The following is a 14,194-nucleotide window of genomic DNA, read 5'->3' as shown; positions in this document are numbered from 1 at the left end:
AGGCCCGACGCAAACGCTTGGGGGCTGGAAAAGCACTTTGGTGCTTTCCCGAGTGCCCCCCGGGGCGCGACATCCCGGAGGGGGGTTGCAGCGGGGTGGGGCGGGCTGGGCCAGAGGTGCTTGTGGCCTTAGCCCTGGTGAAGCCTAAAGCTGGAGATGTCTGGACAGGCCATAGGCCGAGCCTGCGTTCAACCTGCCTCTCTTGTATTTGGGTTTGTTGTGGCCTTTCAAATAAAAGACTGTTCAACTCCTCCTTACTCCTTTCCCCAGCGGCAAATTTTTTTTTGTTTTTTTTGCTACATCACAGTAGTGGGCAGTGTGGGCTGTGAGCAGGACTGGAAGAAGCCTTGGTGATGCCAAAGCAGCTTGTAATGCAATAGGGAGACATAATCCCGACATGCCACCCTAGAGAAACACCTTGTTCTGCAGCTGTTGGCTCGTCATAGTCATGTTGTATGTTTAAACGTCTTCCCTTTTAGTTGGTATCTGACATATTCCTGGTTGTGTTTTTCCAGATCCTTAGCTGAATCCTCTTACTGTTGTTGCTATAACCATGATCCCACAAACCTTTCAATTGCCTCCTGGTGATTTTTCACTTTCTCACAGTGAGAGAGAGAGAGAGAGAGAGAGAGAAAAGATTTACAAGAAAATGGCCTTTCCCCTTGTCCCAGAATCCAGGGTTGTATTAGCTATTGAGGCAAGATCCAATACAGATCAACATGAATAAAGAAAGTGCTCAGGTAATTCTGCAGTATTTGGTGAAGGCTCCCTTAGGTTTCCTGCTATTAAACTGTTTTTGTCTACTTAAGAAAGAGGAGACTAAACAGTGACCAAGATCCTTTGAATCTGAAGCATTTAGTTGGGAAAAGAATCACTTGAAACATGCTGCTACTATTAGCATATGATTAAATCAAAAAAATCTTCATTTTTAGCATATCACTTAGTTTGACTTAAATACAGTAGTGGGCTGCCTTTTGTTGTGCTAGTGTAGTAACATATTGCTTTTAAATCTAAACAATAAGCTGTTTATTTGAAATAAAAGCAGCCTCTGCAAGTCTGATTTTCTATATTTATTTTTACAATACCTACATTTTGAGTCTTAATTGCATGGTTTACCCTAACTAAAGTATAGGGTTATCTGGATGCTGGTGTCTCATTCCATTCTTATCTGAGCCATGTTGGAATAGTGCTTCTTGGCTCCTGGGGAGCAACCTGGAAATGGATCATAAGGGGCAGAGTTTCCTCTGAGGTAAGAGGAGCAAAAATTCTGGGTCACTAAGACTCAGCAAGGCCCTTGGAGAAAAAGACAAGCTCCCTTGTTTGGTGCCTCTGATCCTTGTCACTGTTTGATCCAAGAGGAGCTCCTTAAACCTCTATAGGCTCCACTCCACTGCCCCTTGAAAGGCTTGGAACTTGCCTTGTACCCTGTTGGCAGTAGCATTGTGTGAATAAGAGGTAAGGGGCTTCTGGGGAAGAAACCCACCTTATTATTGCCATAGCCCACAAAACAGCCATCAATGTTTGTCCCTTTATCCAAGTCCATGATGAAGTATGGTTGACCTTTCATAGATTAAGAAACAAAAGAGGATGAGAATCTCTCTGAGTTTGATTTGATAAGTTACCAACAGAGAGATAATTCATGCAAATGGTTCTTGAACTCAAGGATGATGTAAAGCAGAGTAGAATATTTAATAAGAAACATTATTTTTGTATGTGGAATAATTGAGTAAAAGAATATCACTAACTTGCACTAATAACTGGGAGATTTCAACTACTAAAGTTTCTAAGTAGGGGCAAGTTAATGAGCCATAGTCCTTTGTTTTGACAAATTAATTTAATTTAAATTATTTATTAATGTGCTATTAACTGGGTTTTATAAATTCTTACAAATTTATGTACTGGTTGAAAAATGAATCTGACTTTTTTAGAATGCTTGTAAAATCTTTGCAAGGAGGGGTTGAGGTCTTCCTCCTTGTTCCTGGATTAGCACATTTCTGTTGAAGCTTATGCTGGTCAAGCCTCATTCAGAAGAGCAGTCCTTAGTAGTTTTTTTTAATGGAAACTAGTGTTTTCCTTTCCATATATCCAATATTTTGGAATTCTGAAACAATCACTTCTGAAAGTGCAGCAGTGGGAGCAAGCCAGAGTACAGGGAGAGGAGCTGTGGGGGTCTGATCCTGCACCATTGAAGTCAGTTGGAGTTTTTGGCTTTGACTTAACTGCCCCTGGATTTGGTCCTTCACTTATACTGAGCTCAATGTCAATGATTAGGTTTCTTGCAGAGAGAGAGAGTAACCTTAGCAGAATGCTGTTTCCCAAGATTAAAAGTAAAAGCTTCTGACAGAGAACTGTTGTAATCACTATCATCCTTAGGCATGGCTGAATGAAAATGAAGAAAAAAATGTTTGCAGGAAGATTTGTAACAAGTAATAGAAATCATGCTTTTTATAGCAAACCAGTATTCACACCCCAATCCCCCACGCTGCAAGCTAATTTCAACAGGGTGTTAAAGCCCTTCTTTACCACTCCCATGTAACTTGAATCTGCTTCCTAGACTCCTTTTCATGGACACTTAGAAAATGGTGGGTTACTTGAAGTGCAGTGGTCAAGATCCATGAGCATTATAGGGGTGTACTTGGTAGCCGTGCTGGTTTGAGACAAAAAGACATACAAAAAACTAGAACTCTTGGTTCCAAAATGATACCTTTTATTAGACCAACTAGAAAATGGCAAGAAAATTGTCCTTTGAGCATTATAGAGAACTCTACAATCAGGCGACAGTATCAAAAGTAAAAATCAGCTATATTCTCACATCGGGATTTGCATAGTTGTTATGTAGCAGTGTGGTTGAAGATAAGAATCTGTCCTGTCACTTTTTTTTCTGTAATGTCCCATCAGAAAGATCCCTTGATTTAATTATCTTGATTTTTATTAATGCAAAATTAGCTAAAAACAAAAGGAGAGAGCATTCTGTAAAGTATCCATAATGTATTGTGCTCCTCCTAATATCACCAAACAGCTGTATAAGAAAATGTTTGCATACAAACAGGACAGTTTTATGACATGCTATGAAACTGTAGTCATTAACAGCTTAAAACAATATTTTTTTTCTCTATAAGAGAACACATTCTTTCTCAGTGTAAGGGGATAATATGAGTTTTTAAAACAGTATCTGCCCAAAGTTAAATAGATCTTTACTTTCTAAAAACTATATAATGCTTTTGATATGGATTAATTCAATATTTATTCCTCTTCTTCTAAAATGTAACTAGATAAATAGATTGAAAACAAGCTCCTGTGGAACTAGGCAGTGTGCCAACTCTTGTGTGTTTTTTTGTGACTGGATTTGCAATATTTAGTGTTTTCCTTAAAATCCTTTTTGCTTGAGTTATGTGATAATGTGTGAATTTGAGGGGTGAAGGAGAAGTTTAATGAAAGCTAAGGTTTTAGAGCTCATGATTGTGCAGAAAAGCTGAACATGTTACCTTTGAAAGTCTTAATGCAAATCCCATATTTACTCAAATCCACTATGACTTTGAATTCAAGGCAGCCTCCCACTGATTAGATTCTAAACATAGAAAATTTATAAATTTGTTTTAATTTTCTATGTCTGGATCATTAGAGGGTCACTTGCTGCACCCCCTTCCCCCCTTTTGGTACCCGTCTTCCCTCCACTAGGTTCGTGCTTGTGCCTGTGCTCCCTGATGCCTGCTTCCCACCAGCACCTATTACCCCCACTGCCTGCTGTTGCTTGGTGCCTGCCCTCTGTACCTCCTCTACCCTGTTGCCTGCCCCCTGTGTTACCATTGCTTACCTTCTAGTTGCAGTTCTGGCTCTGGCTGGGGCCCTGTTCTGGACCAGAGCAGGGAGCATGGAACATGTGCTGCCTCCAGCCCTAGCTTGGACTAGCTTTTCCTGGTTCATCTTCTCCTATTTCGCAGGCCTGAAGATCTTTTTAGCTCTTTTTCAAAACCACAGATCCCTGGGGACCAGTCTTCAGCAGCAGCTAGGGCTTCAGCTTTAAATAAGCAGGAAAGGGAGGGTGAGTCAGCTGAAGAGCAGGCTCTGTCCCTGTTCTATAAAGCCGTAACTCCAGAAAATGTGTTTTTTCTTCATTCTGCCTTTCAAAAAACAAGGGGTGTGAGTGTGTTGAGGGGGTGGGGAGTGGAGCGTGGTGTTCATATGTGAGAAAATATGGCATCTAAATTTTTCTGAATGCTCCATCTGTTTTTACTTTTGACCTAAGATTAGTGGCATTAGGAGAGAGACTTTAAAATAATTTTTAAAATGAGCATCCCACTTAAACTGCATACCATCTCTAAATTAGCTAACTTTTGATAAGGAAATCTGTGGATTGGTTTCAGATCAGGGGCGACGTGTAAAGGGTGCACCCCCTGCAAAAAGGCACTGCTGACAGTGCAGTGTCTGCGGGCAGTCCATGATCACCCCTGACTGCCACCACCGCTGCCAATGCTGCCTGCGGGTGGTCACCAACCCATGGTTGGCACTCACTACCCCAACTCCTGCCCCCTCTGCCAACAGTGCCAGCAGTGTCTGTGGGAGCTCCCCGCTGCTACACTCCCATCGCTGCCAGCATAGCCATGCCCCCGCAGCCGCGAGGGGCATGCACCATTCATGTTTCAGATTGATGGGATCAAGAAGTTACTTCTCCAGTTTAGAGGGAGGTAGTTAGCCATGTTAGTCTGAAGTCGATCAGAAGGCAGGGTAGATATGCACTCTTATAGACTAATTAAGATATATAGACCACAAACTTTTGTGATTCCCAGGTTCACTTCATGAGCAATTTAGATCATGGATGAACTAACAGTTCTTTGTCTTTCAAGCACATGTGCTGTTGGGGATAGACTCATTGGTTGTTAGTGCATGTCAGCAGATCTAAAGTAATTGCATTGTCTATGAGCTCTTATTTCATGAAAGTAAAGTTGAATCTCAGTGATTTTTATCCCTGAATAGGAAAAGGTGGTAAATTGTGGTTAAGTCTCCGGTCACCATGGGATAGGATGGACAAACGGACCAGTTGAAGAAGATTCAGCTGTCTTCCCATCCTTTCATCTTATCACTGTAATTGTTTCCTTTGTCTACATCCTTGAGTGCTGACCAGCTTAGTTGAGCACAAGAGATATTTAAAAAATGTTTGGAAAGCACATACGTTTCCTGAAATTTTAGGAAGAGAAAGTGTCATAACACCTTCCTCTCTTATGAGTACCATTTAAAGTCCTTTGTTAGAATCAACAAAATCTAAACTGGCACATCTGAGCAAACAGATTTTACTTCCTAGTGCAAGGCTTTTGTGCTTCCCTGTCTGCACTGAAGGAGCTCAAGATCTAGAAGCAGCATGCATTGGAAAATCACCATAAAGAAATGTATATTGATTTTAAATGAGCAATCTCTGCAGCTGTGACTTATTATTTCTAAATAATACAGTTCCCTTCCTGGTAAGTCAATAAACTTCCAAGCTAGTCAAAAAGTTTTGTATGCATTAGCTAAATATGGGTTAGTCTTAGCCTTTCCTCTCAACTTTAGGGGTTTGGTTTGAAATAGCTGCTAAGAACTCGGCTGTTGTTCACTGCTATTTAATTCAATCTCTGACATCCATGTGTTGGAGTATTAAAGATTTCTCCTACCTCTGCAGTCCCTGTCAGTCCTGGCTCTCACTGGTCAGTGCAGTTCCTTAGTTGGCATGTAGTATGATATATGTTATTCAGTTATCTCTTTCAAGCGTATCGAAGCTGACATACAATGTTATTTCCATTGGATTAGTTTTGTGACTTCTTCCAAACTCCTTATGTGTATCTGGACAGAGAATACATTTTCAATGGTTTAAATGGTGAGTGACTGAGCCTGTGCTAGTGGTTGCCGTGCCTTGTCACTTCTAAAAACTAATACAAAAATCCTACTATTATGAAGTGTTTTGTTATAATTTCAGTCAGTCCTATTTAGAAGTCCTTATTCCCGTTTTCTCCCCCACACTTTTTGTGGGTAAATGAGCCACGATGTCTCCATTGCTCATTTGCAAGTGTTTGTGTAGCCCTTTGGGGAGAAGTTTATAAATGTATTATTAGATCCTGTTTGGGGACTGCTGGCTTGGCATTACTACAGCCAGGTCAGCGTCCAAGGTATGTGCCTTTGGACACGTGCATATATAGGTTGGGATTTTAAAATCCATTAGATTCCTGTTTATATTTTTAGGCACCTTACCTTAGTAAATCTGGCACCTTACCTTTACCTTAGTAAATCTGGCCTGACTGTCCTGTTCAGAGAGACTTTAAATACCTCCCCACAACATGCACTAAATTCCTTATTATAATGTGTCTAGGGGACTAAAAGTTTCTCAGGTTACAACTAATCTATGTGTTCAGAGCTGGTTGCTGTCTTCCTTGTGACCTTTTTTCCTTTTCTGTCTCTGTGATAAGAACCTCACAGTTTAGGACAGCATTTACTCCTCCCTCGCCCTGTAATCTGACTACACAGATAGTTGGTTGCTGGGAATTTCTGCAGATTGATGGTGATCTCATACCATCAAAAGAGAAAAACATTCAGGGACAGTAGACAGCAGATAAAGAAAGGCTTTGCTCATCATGCTCTACTGATAACTACATGTAGATCTCTTCCAGTATTAATGGTTCAGAATAACTGGCAACCATAAAATACAGACTTACTTCGCAGGCTTCTGTGTACAACATCTGTCTTTATTTTCATCACCGGCTCATGGTGGCTGCAGGCAGTGGCTTGACTGAGAGTGAATAGAAGAGACTGGTGCATCAAATTTCACCCAGAGAATGAGCAGCACAAGCTTTGTGTTTAGAGAATGCTATCACCTTGTCTCTTGTATTTTGCTTCTGTTAGGCAACATTATTTTTAATATCCTCTTAGGCTTGTAACCGAATAGCTGTAGGTCCTGGAAAAATATTTGAAACAGTGATATTTCTTGAAAAATACTGAGAAATTTCCAGTGATTATACATTCCTCCCCCCCCCCAACGTGTAACTATTTCATTTCTCATTTATTTTATGTTTCAGCTGGTTCATATGTTAGCTGCTAACTGATCAGGAATAAAAAGTTATGTGAGACTGCCTATAAGAGGATGGTGATACAATAATAGTGAAGATCAGATATTAAACTTCTATCTTTCATCCATCTTCCATCCCTCTTGTCAGAGCTATAAATTAAATATGGTTCACAGTGAACTACGTGATTGTAAGTTATGATAAAAATGCAATGCTGATGGTAATAAAGAAGCCAAAACCACACTTCTATTAAAAAAACCCAAGCAAACAAAAAACCCAGTTTCCTGGAAATGCAGCATTTTCAAATGCATGCATCAGCAATCATATTGTGATTAGTAAAATATTTCTTTCCTTTCTTTCTCTTTACATGAGAAAAGTAAGGCTTCTGGCAATGTTAAGTTATGTGTGTGATTGGGATCTGATAGATTTTACCCTGGATCCCAGAAATCACACGTGCTGCCATACATGACAGAATGTGTGATTATTTTTTTGGGGATCCAGTATCAAATGCATGCATGATTGGTATCTGATTCACATGTCCAAAGAGTGCTACACGGAGCAGAATATCAGGGACCAGTCCCCAATGGTGTGCTTCCCACCATGCCCTTCCAATTTGCCAGCACTCAAGGAGCCTGATCTCTGGCTCCTGTCCACCAGTATAAAGCCTCATGGTGCATTCCAGGGCTGGGTTGTACCTCACAGGTTTACAGGTGCCAGGTTGGGGAACCCAGCATAGGGATGCACTGCAGGCCTTTAAATTTACTGAGTAGGGGGAGCCCATTGACTCCCCCTCCCTAGCACCTGTAAACTCATGTGGTGTAGCTTGATACTAGCTGCACTGGAGGGTTTTCACATACCGCACATTCTAATTAAAGTATGAGACATTAAATGTGGAACATCTTTGTGGCTAGTTTGCCATTTTATCACCTAATAAATTGGGCAAATGAGTGGCATGTTACAGCTTGTTGTGCAATTAATATGTTAATTGTGAGATAAATGTAACATTTTCCATTTAATTAGTCACTGGTACAGTGCCCGGTCATCTTATGTTTTGTGTTAATATCAGTAACTTTATTGTAAAGAATTTCACATTCATTATGTTGGGCAGGGGAAGTAAACTCATTAGACTGTAATCTTTTTGGGGTAGGGTGTCTTTTTGTAGTGTGACTAGCACAGTCCTGGTCAATGACTAAGTCTTGTCAGCATTGCAGTAATGCAAATAATTAATAGTAATAACAATAATTCCCTTCTGGGCAAGCATTCAGTATTATTCAGTTGAGTAAGTATCTAGATGGGGCAGAGTCTGGTTTATGAAGTATCTGAAGCAGAACTGGAAAGAGCAGTTTTTAAATTGCTTCCTTTCTCTTTCTTCAGATTGGGATTCAGAATCATCATCTACCTTCTTCATCCCTCTACAGTGGAAGCCAATCTGCCTTGGGTTGGTTGAACATCCTTGCTTATGCACCATGATCTGGGTTTGGTAGTGAAGGGTGAGGGAGGGGGAAGATGCATGCTTCCCATCAGTCAGAAGCCATCTCTTTGACAGACTGAGCTAGCTCAGTGGGTGCTAAGGTGTATTCTGATAGGTATAATACACCAACTCAGACATACTCAAATGAACATCCCAGTCATGCTTTTTTCTTAACAGCTGTGAAGAAAAAAGGGAAGTTCTATTTTTAAATTAATGGGCATCTCGTATTGTGGTGATGGGAGCCATGTAGCTATATAGAACAGGGATGAGCAAAATATAGCCCGTGGGCCAGATCCAGCCCACCAATTGATTGCATCCAGCCTGTAGCTGTCCCCATGGTGCTCCACATGGGGCTGAGCCCTGCCCACTCCTGGTTGGGACAACCTGTGCCGTGCATTCATCTGGAACCATTTTGGCTCTGGCCAGCACACACAGCTGCTTGGTGCAGTTACCTTCCACCCACTTGACTGCCCACAGGTGCTAGGCAGGTGGAGTGAGTAGAAGGTGGCCAGGAGCTGGATCTGGAGTCCCACACACTTGGACAGGAGCTGTCCGGCTGCAGCTTCCCTTCCCTGCCTAGCTGGACATGTGCCCAGTATGCGTCCCCACGGCTGCTGCCACTTCCTTGTGCTACCCACTGCCCAAAGAAGCGCAGTAGGGGCAAGAGGAAGAGGAGCCGCTGGAGGTGGGGGAGCTGAGTAGTACGTGAGCAGCTGCAGCAGCAACCCAGCCAGAAAGCTGTACTCACTATCTAGGGCTGGGACCATACCATCAGCGGGCATTGGCAGGAGCATGGTGTGGGCTGCTCTGGGAGGGAGCATCTGGGGTTGAGCCCCATGTGGTGCACTTCAGGGGCAGCCACAGGCCAGATGGACAGGGGATGGACCACACCTGCACCACAGCACCCAGGGGAGCTCTGCTGTATGTGCCCTTGATTTCCCCTGCCCTTCATCCCACCCTCAGCTCCCTGGGGCCTAGTAAATGGGCAGCCTCTCTCCCACACATGCATACTCACCCCCCCCACACATACTTCCCACACCTTCCCCAACCAACCCACGCACCCACTCCACACCCCCTACACACCCAAAAACTTCCCTCAACTCCCCCACAATTCAAAGCTTCATAGATATTAGGGTCAGAAGGGACCTCAACAGATCATCAAGTCCAACCCCCTGCCTAGGCAGGAAAGTGTGCTGGGGTCAGATGATCCCAGCCAGATGCCTATCCAGCCTTCTCTAAGACCCGCAAGGTAGGAGAAAGCACCTCCTCCCTTGGAAGCCCATTCCAAATTTTGGCCACGCTTACCCTGAAGATGTTTTTCCTGATATCTGGCCTAAAACTGCTCTCTGTCAGTTTGTGACCATTGTTCTCTGTTACCCCAAGAGGCGCCTTGGTGAACAGAGCATCTCCGATCCCTTGCTGCATCTCCCTAATGAATTAGTAGGTGGCCAGAACATCAGTTCTCAGCCTTCTCTTGCAGAGGACGAAGAGGTTCAGGTCCCTCAGTTTCTCCTCATAGGGCTTGTCCTGTAAGCCCCTAACCATGTGAGCAGCCCTCCTCTGGACCCTCTCGAGTCTGTTAACATCCTTCTTGAAGCACAGTGCTCAGAACTGAACACAGTGCTCCAACTGCGGTCTGACCAGTGCCACACAGAGAGGAAGCATCACCTCCTTGGATCTATTTGTCACGCATCTGCTGATACATGATAAAGTGTGGTTAGCTTTGCTGATGATTTCGGCACACTGATGACTCATGTTCATCTTGGAGTCCGCTATGACTCCAAGATCCCTTTCCGCTTCTGTGCTGCTGAGAGGGTCACTTCTCAACCAGTAGGTGTGCAGGATATTTTTGCGCCCTAGGTGCAGCACTCTGCATTTGTCCTTGTTGTACTGCATCCTGTCATGCACTGCTCACCTTTCTAACCTGTCCAGGTCTGCCTGCAATCATTCCCTACCCTCTGGAGCGTGCGTTTCACCTTACAGTTCAGCATTGTCTGCAAACTTGGACGCTCTCTCACCATTCACCCTTTCACATACACGCATTCAAAAAAGAGCATACAGGATTCATTCACTTATGTCAAGCAAAAGAATACACAACGGAGTTTTCAAATTACTTACAGGACAAAACTAACATGGTTGCATTTCACTACTATTACACTTTATGCTAACATCAACTACATTAGTTCAGTTCATTCTACAACAGTACACTTCACAATGTACAAGAGTAAGACTTTACTTTGAGGTATTATGCAATTGTCTCTGTATACACTACTCAAAAACCCCCATGAATTAAGGCAAAAAATATTTTTTGAAATAAAATTAAAGCATGTTATAGTAGATGTTTGATTTTTAGTATATGATTTGTTTGTTTTTTTTCCTGTAATTTGTTAAAATGATACCTTCTGAAAGATTTTAGAGATGCAGCTGTCAACAGCTCACCAAAACTTAAATGGCTGACCAACTGAAATAATTGCCGACCCCTGATATATAGAGAGATCTAAATGCTGACTCACGTCAAGGGTTTATGATTCAAGTAGAAAAAAATGATTTCCAAGAAGATTATTCTTTTCTCTTTTCCTTTGTCCCTCATCAAAATGTGTATATATATTTTTATGGCAAAACTGTATAGGCCTGTCTATATTATAATATTGCCCAGATATAAATTTGAGAGAGACATATAAAATACTGCTTAAATAAGTTTAATTAACAATTCTAAACCTTTATCTCAAATTTATTTCTAATCGGTGTTGCTTGGATGAAAAAAAAAATGAAGAATTCCTCTGCTTTTACAAGTGAAAAGAGGATCAAATAAAAATCTGTGTCGATAGGCAGTGGGGCCTGATGCTAAGAAGCTTAACTTAGAATGATTTTATCAGCAGCTAGTCATATTCTGCCAATATAACATATAGCAAGTCAAGTAGATTTAAAATTCTGTCCAAACAGATCCTTAATAAATGACCTTTTCAAGTCAGTCAGGCTCCTGTTAATGGTAAGCGCTTAAGACTTTTGGTTAAAGACTGTCCTAAAGTTAGAATTTCAAATAATGTGTGATTGCTTTATTAAAAAGGTATTTATAAAAGAAGCTACAGTCAAGTCTACCTGCAGCATGCACACCTAAATAGGTGAAGCGCTACTTTGTCATATGTGTCTATGTCTGAATTGCCGAATCTGTCTGAATCTATTTGGAGGGCTCTGATTCAATTCAGCGAGATTAAAGGGTCCTCTAATTTGGTTCAGAGATTTGGCCACCGAATCGGGCCAAACCTCTGCCGAATCAAATCGGGGACCAAAGCTTCACACAGCCCTACTAAATGCATTAAAATTTAATCCTAGTAAACTGTCTTCCAAAGTGCCAACTTGGATGTTGCCTTAGTGAAATTCTTCACTCTTTTTATTTCTTATTTCTTATCTTTACTGGAGAACCAACTAATACACTTGGCATAGGAATTTCTTAATGGCATTCTTCTCCTATACAAGTTTAATATTGGTTATAAAATAAGTCAAACATTTGAGAAATATTTAAGGAATTGTTTGGAGTATTGGGAAACATCACAAAATTAAAAAAAAATCTTATATCACCAATGTCTTGGGGATTTAGACACCCAATTCCTACTGAAGTCCAGTGGGATTTGGGCACCTGGTTCCATTTGTTTATATTAATAAATAGTCACAATAATTTGACTTTGATTCAGTGGGACTGGTTGGAAACAGCTTCTAGCACATTGTGGATGCTCCTGAGATAAAGCCTGTTATTAATTATTATCATTTCTGAAAGTCTCAGCTAAAGGAAGCATGAAGGGTACATAATGATTCTAATATGAGGAGAGATGGCATTGGAAATGCAGGGCACTTTATTCTCCTCTCCTAAAAAAAAATTCTAGTGCTTGGAAAACTTATGTTGTTTATATGAATTAACAACCAAATCCTCAGTGTTTTTTATATTTTTACTTACTTGGTAAACTTCCAAAAATATGCAGAGGCCCTGCAAAACAAATGAGCAACTAGTTTTGCAAAGAATTTAGCATAAACGCAGTAAGTCAAAACAAATGAAGGTAATGAGACAACCCCTCTCAACCCCAAAATATGTATGTTGGAGGAGAGGGGGCAGAGGAGATAAGAAAGTGAAGATTACTGATTTGCTTGGTAGGTATATCCTGTCTTTCTTCCCTTCTCATTCTGGATCACTACTTGATGCAGTTGTGATCTTGGAAGTCAGTTTAATAAGAGGGCTAATATAGTGAGAGAGGTGCACTGGGGAGTAGATTTGGAAGAGGTTAGAAGGTTTTATTATAGAACTTCCTGCTGCTATGAAAATATATATCCTGGTGATTGCAGCCATTTGATTGTATTCATTCATTGCAGCTATTCCATGCAGTTACATTGCAAAAAATGGAGTATCTTTTGTTGCAGAGTATCTAAGCTCAGCTTGGGAATGGGCTTTTTTTTGGAAGTAAGTGATGGTTTTGTTCCTCTACAATTCTTTAAGTGATCAGGTGGTCTTAAGGAGGAAGAAGCATTTTGGGCTAATCCTGGATGAAGTCCTGATGAATAGTTTAATATATGTTGTGATGGATGAGGATAATACATTAAAGAGCATTTTTTTCATTTTTCCGATGTTCCTTCCTAAGTACTAATGACCTAAATTTGCACTAAAACTCATGCCCGGTTCTACTAATCATCTGATGTTTCTCTGGAAGTGAAGCGACCTTTGGCTCTTACTTGAAATGAGAAACTAACTGCAGCCAAGCTGCCAATGTGCATCCATTTACTTGACATGTGACAATGGGCAAGTCAGTTATCCACTGTACCTTACATTTTATTTTACAGGTTAAAAAAAAACTAATGATTTAAGTCCTATTAAGTGACTTAGGAGGCTTAATGTGTGGGAAGACCTTTGAAATTCTCAGGTTGAGGGTACTATTGAAGTGAAAAGTACTATGCAAAGTACTATGCATAGGATTTACCATATTGGTTTATATGAGTGCACTTGGAATTTTAAAGGGATGCCATCTTTTAAAAAAAATCACACTCCCTGAAAAAGATTTTCTGCAACTGTAATGAGTTACACAATGATTGCAGCTGAAAAGTTTAAAATGTTTTTCGTCTCCTTTATTTTTTTCAAGTCAGGTTTACTCTGCATTCTACAGTGTTTTGTGTCTAATCCATTTCACCTGTTTCCCAAATACAGTTATTTCCCCCTATTCCTATGGCACTTTCCTAGGCATAGAGGGGTTTTAGGTTGTCCATTAGACCCCTGCTAACTAATTATGAATATTCTACACATCTCAAACTGCCCATGCCACTTGGTAGATAAAGCTAGACTTTTCCCAACTGTCAATGTTATCCTACATGCCAGAAATTAACTTTTTTTTTTTTCTTGGGCACAAAAGACCGGCTTGGAATGACTGTTTGAAAAGGGCACTATGTTACTTCTGACATGTCCTTTCCAGTATGAATTCCATATTTTGCTACCTTTCCCATTAGATAGTTTCTGCTTTCCCATTAGATAACTGTGGTTTGGGGCTAATTAGAAATTGCTAGAGCAGCTGCAGCAGAATTGCATCCATAATAAATTGTGCAAACTCATAACTTCTAGACTAATTTGTTAATCCTCACCATGTCCTCATGGAGAATTGCATTAGTGGCCATGCATGTATTTAAAAAAAAAATGTGTTCCATTACATTATCTTTTTTT

At 41.0% G+C, this 14,194-nt stretch overlaps 1 protein-coding gene across 28 annotated transcripts in view; it reads left to right on the top strand.

The window, feature by feature from the left end:
• MAPK8IP3 (mitogen-activated protein kinase 8 interacting protein 3) overlaps window positions 1–14,194 on the top strand; it is a 111,290-nt gene that overhangs the window by 559 nt on the left and 96,537 nt on the right. The window lies entirely within an intron of this gene.

Source organism: Crocodylus porosus, unplaced genomic scaffold (genome assembly GCF_001723895.1).
Source record: "Crocodylus porosus isolate Cpor-Errol unplaced genomic scaffold, CroPor_comp1, whole genome shotgun sequence".
Lineage (NCBI taxonomy): Eukaryota > Metazoa > Chordata > Crocodylia > Crocodylidae > Crocodylus > Crocodylus porosus.
The sequence above is the reverse complement of the archived record's forward strand: the minus strand, read 5'-3'. Positions and strand labels throughout refer to the sequence as shown.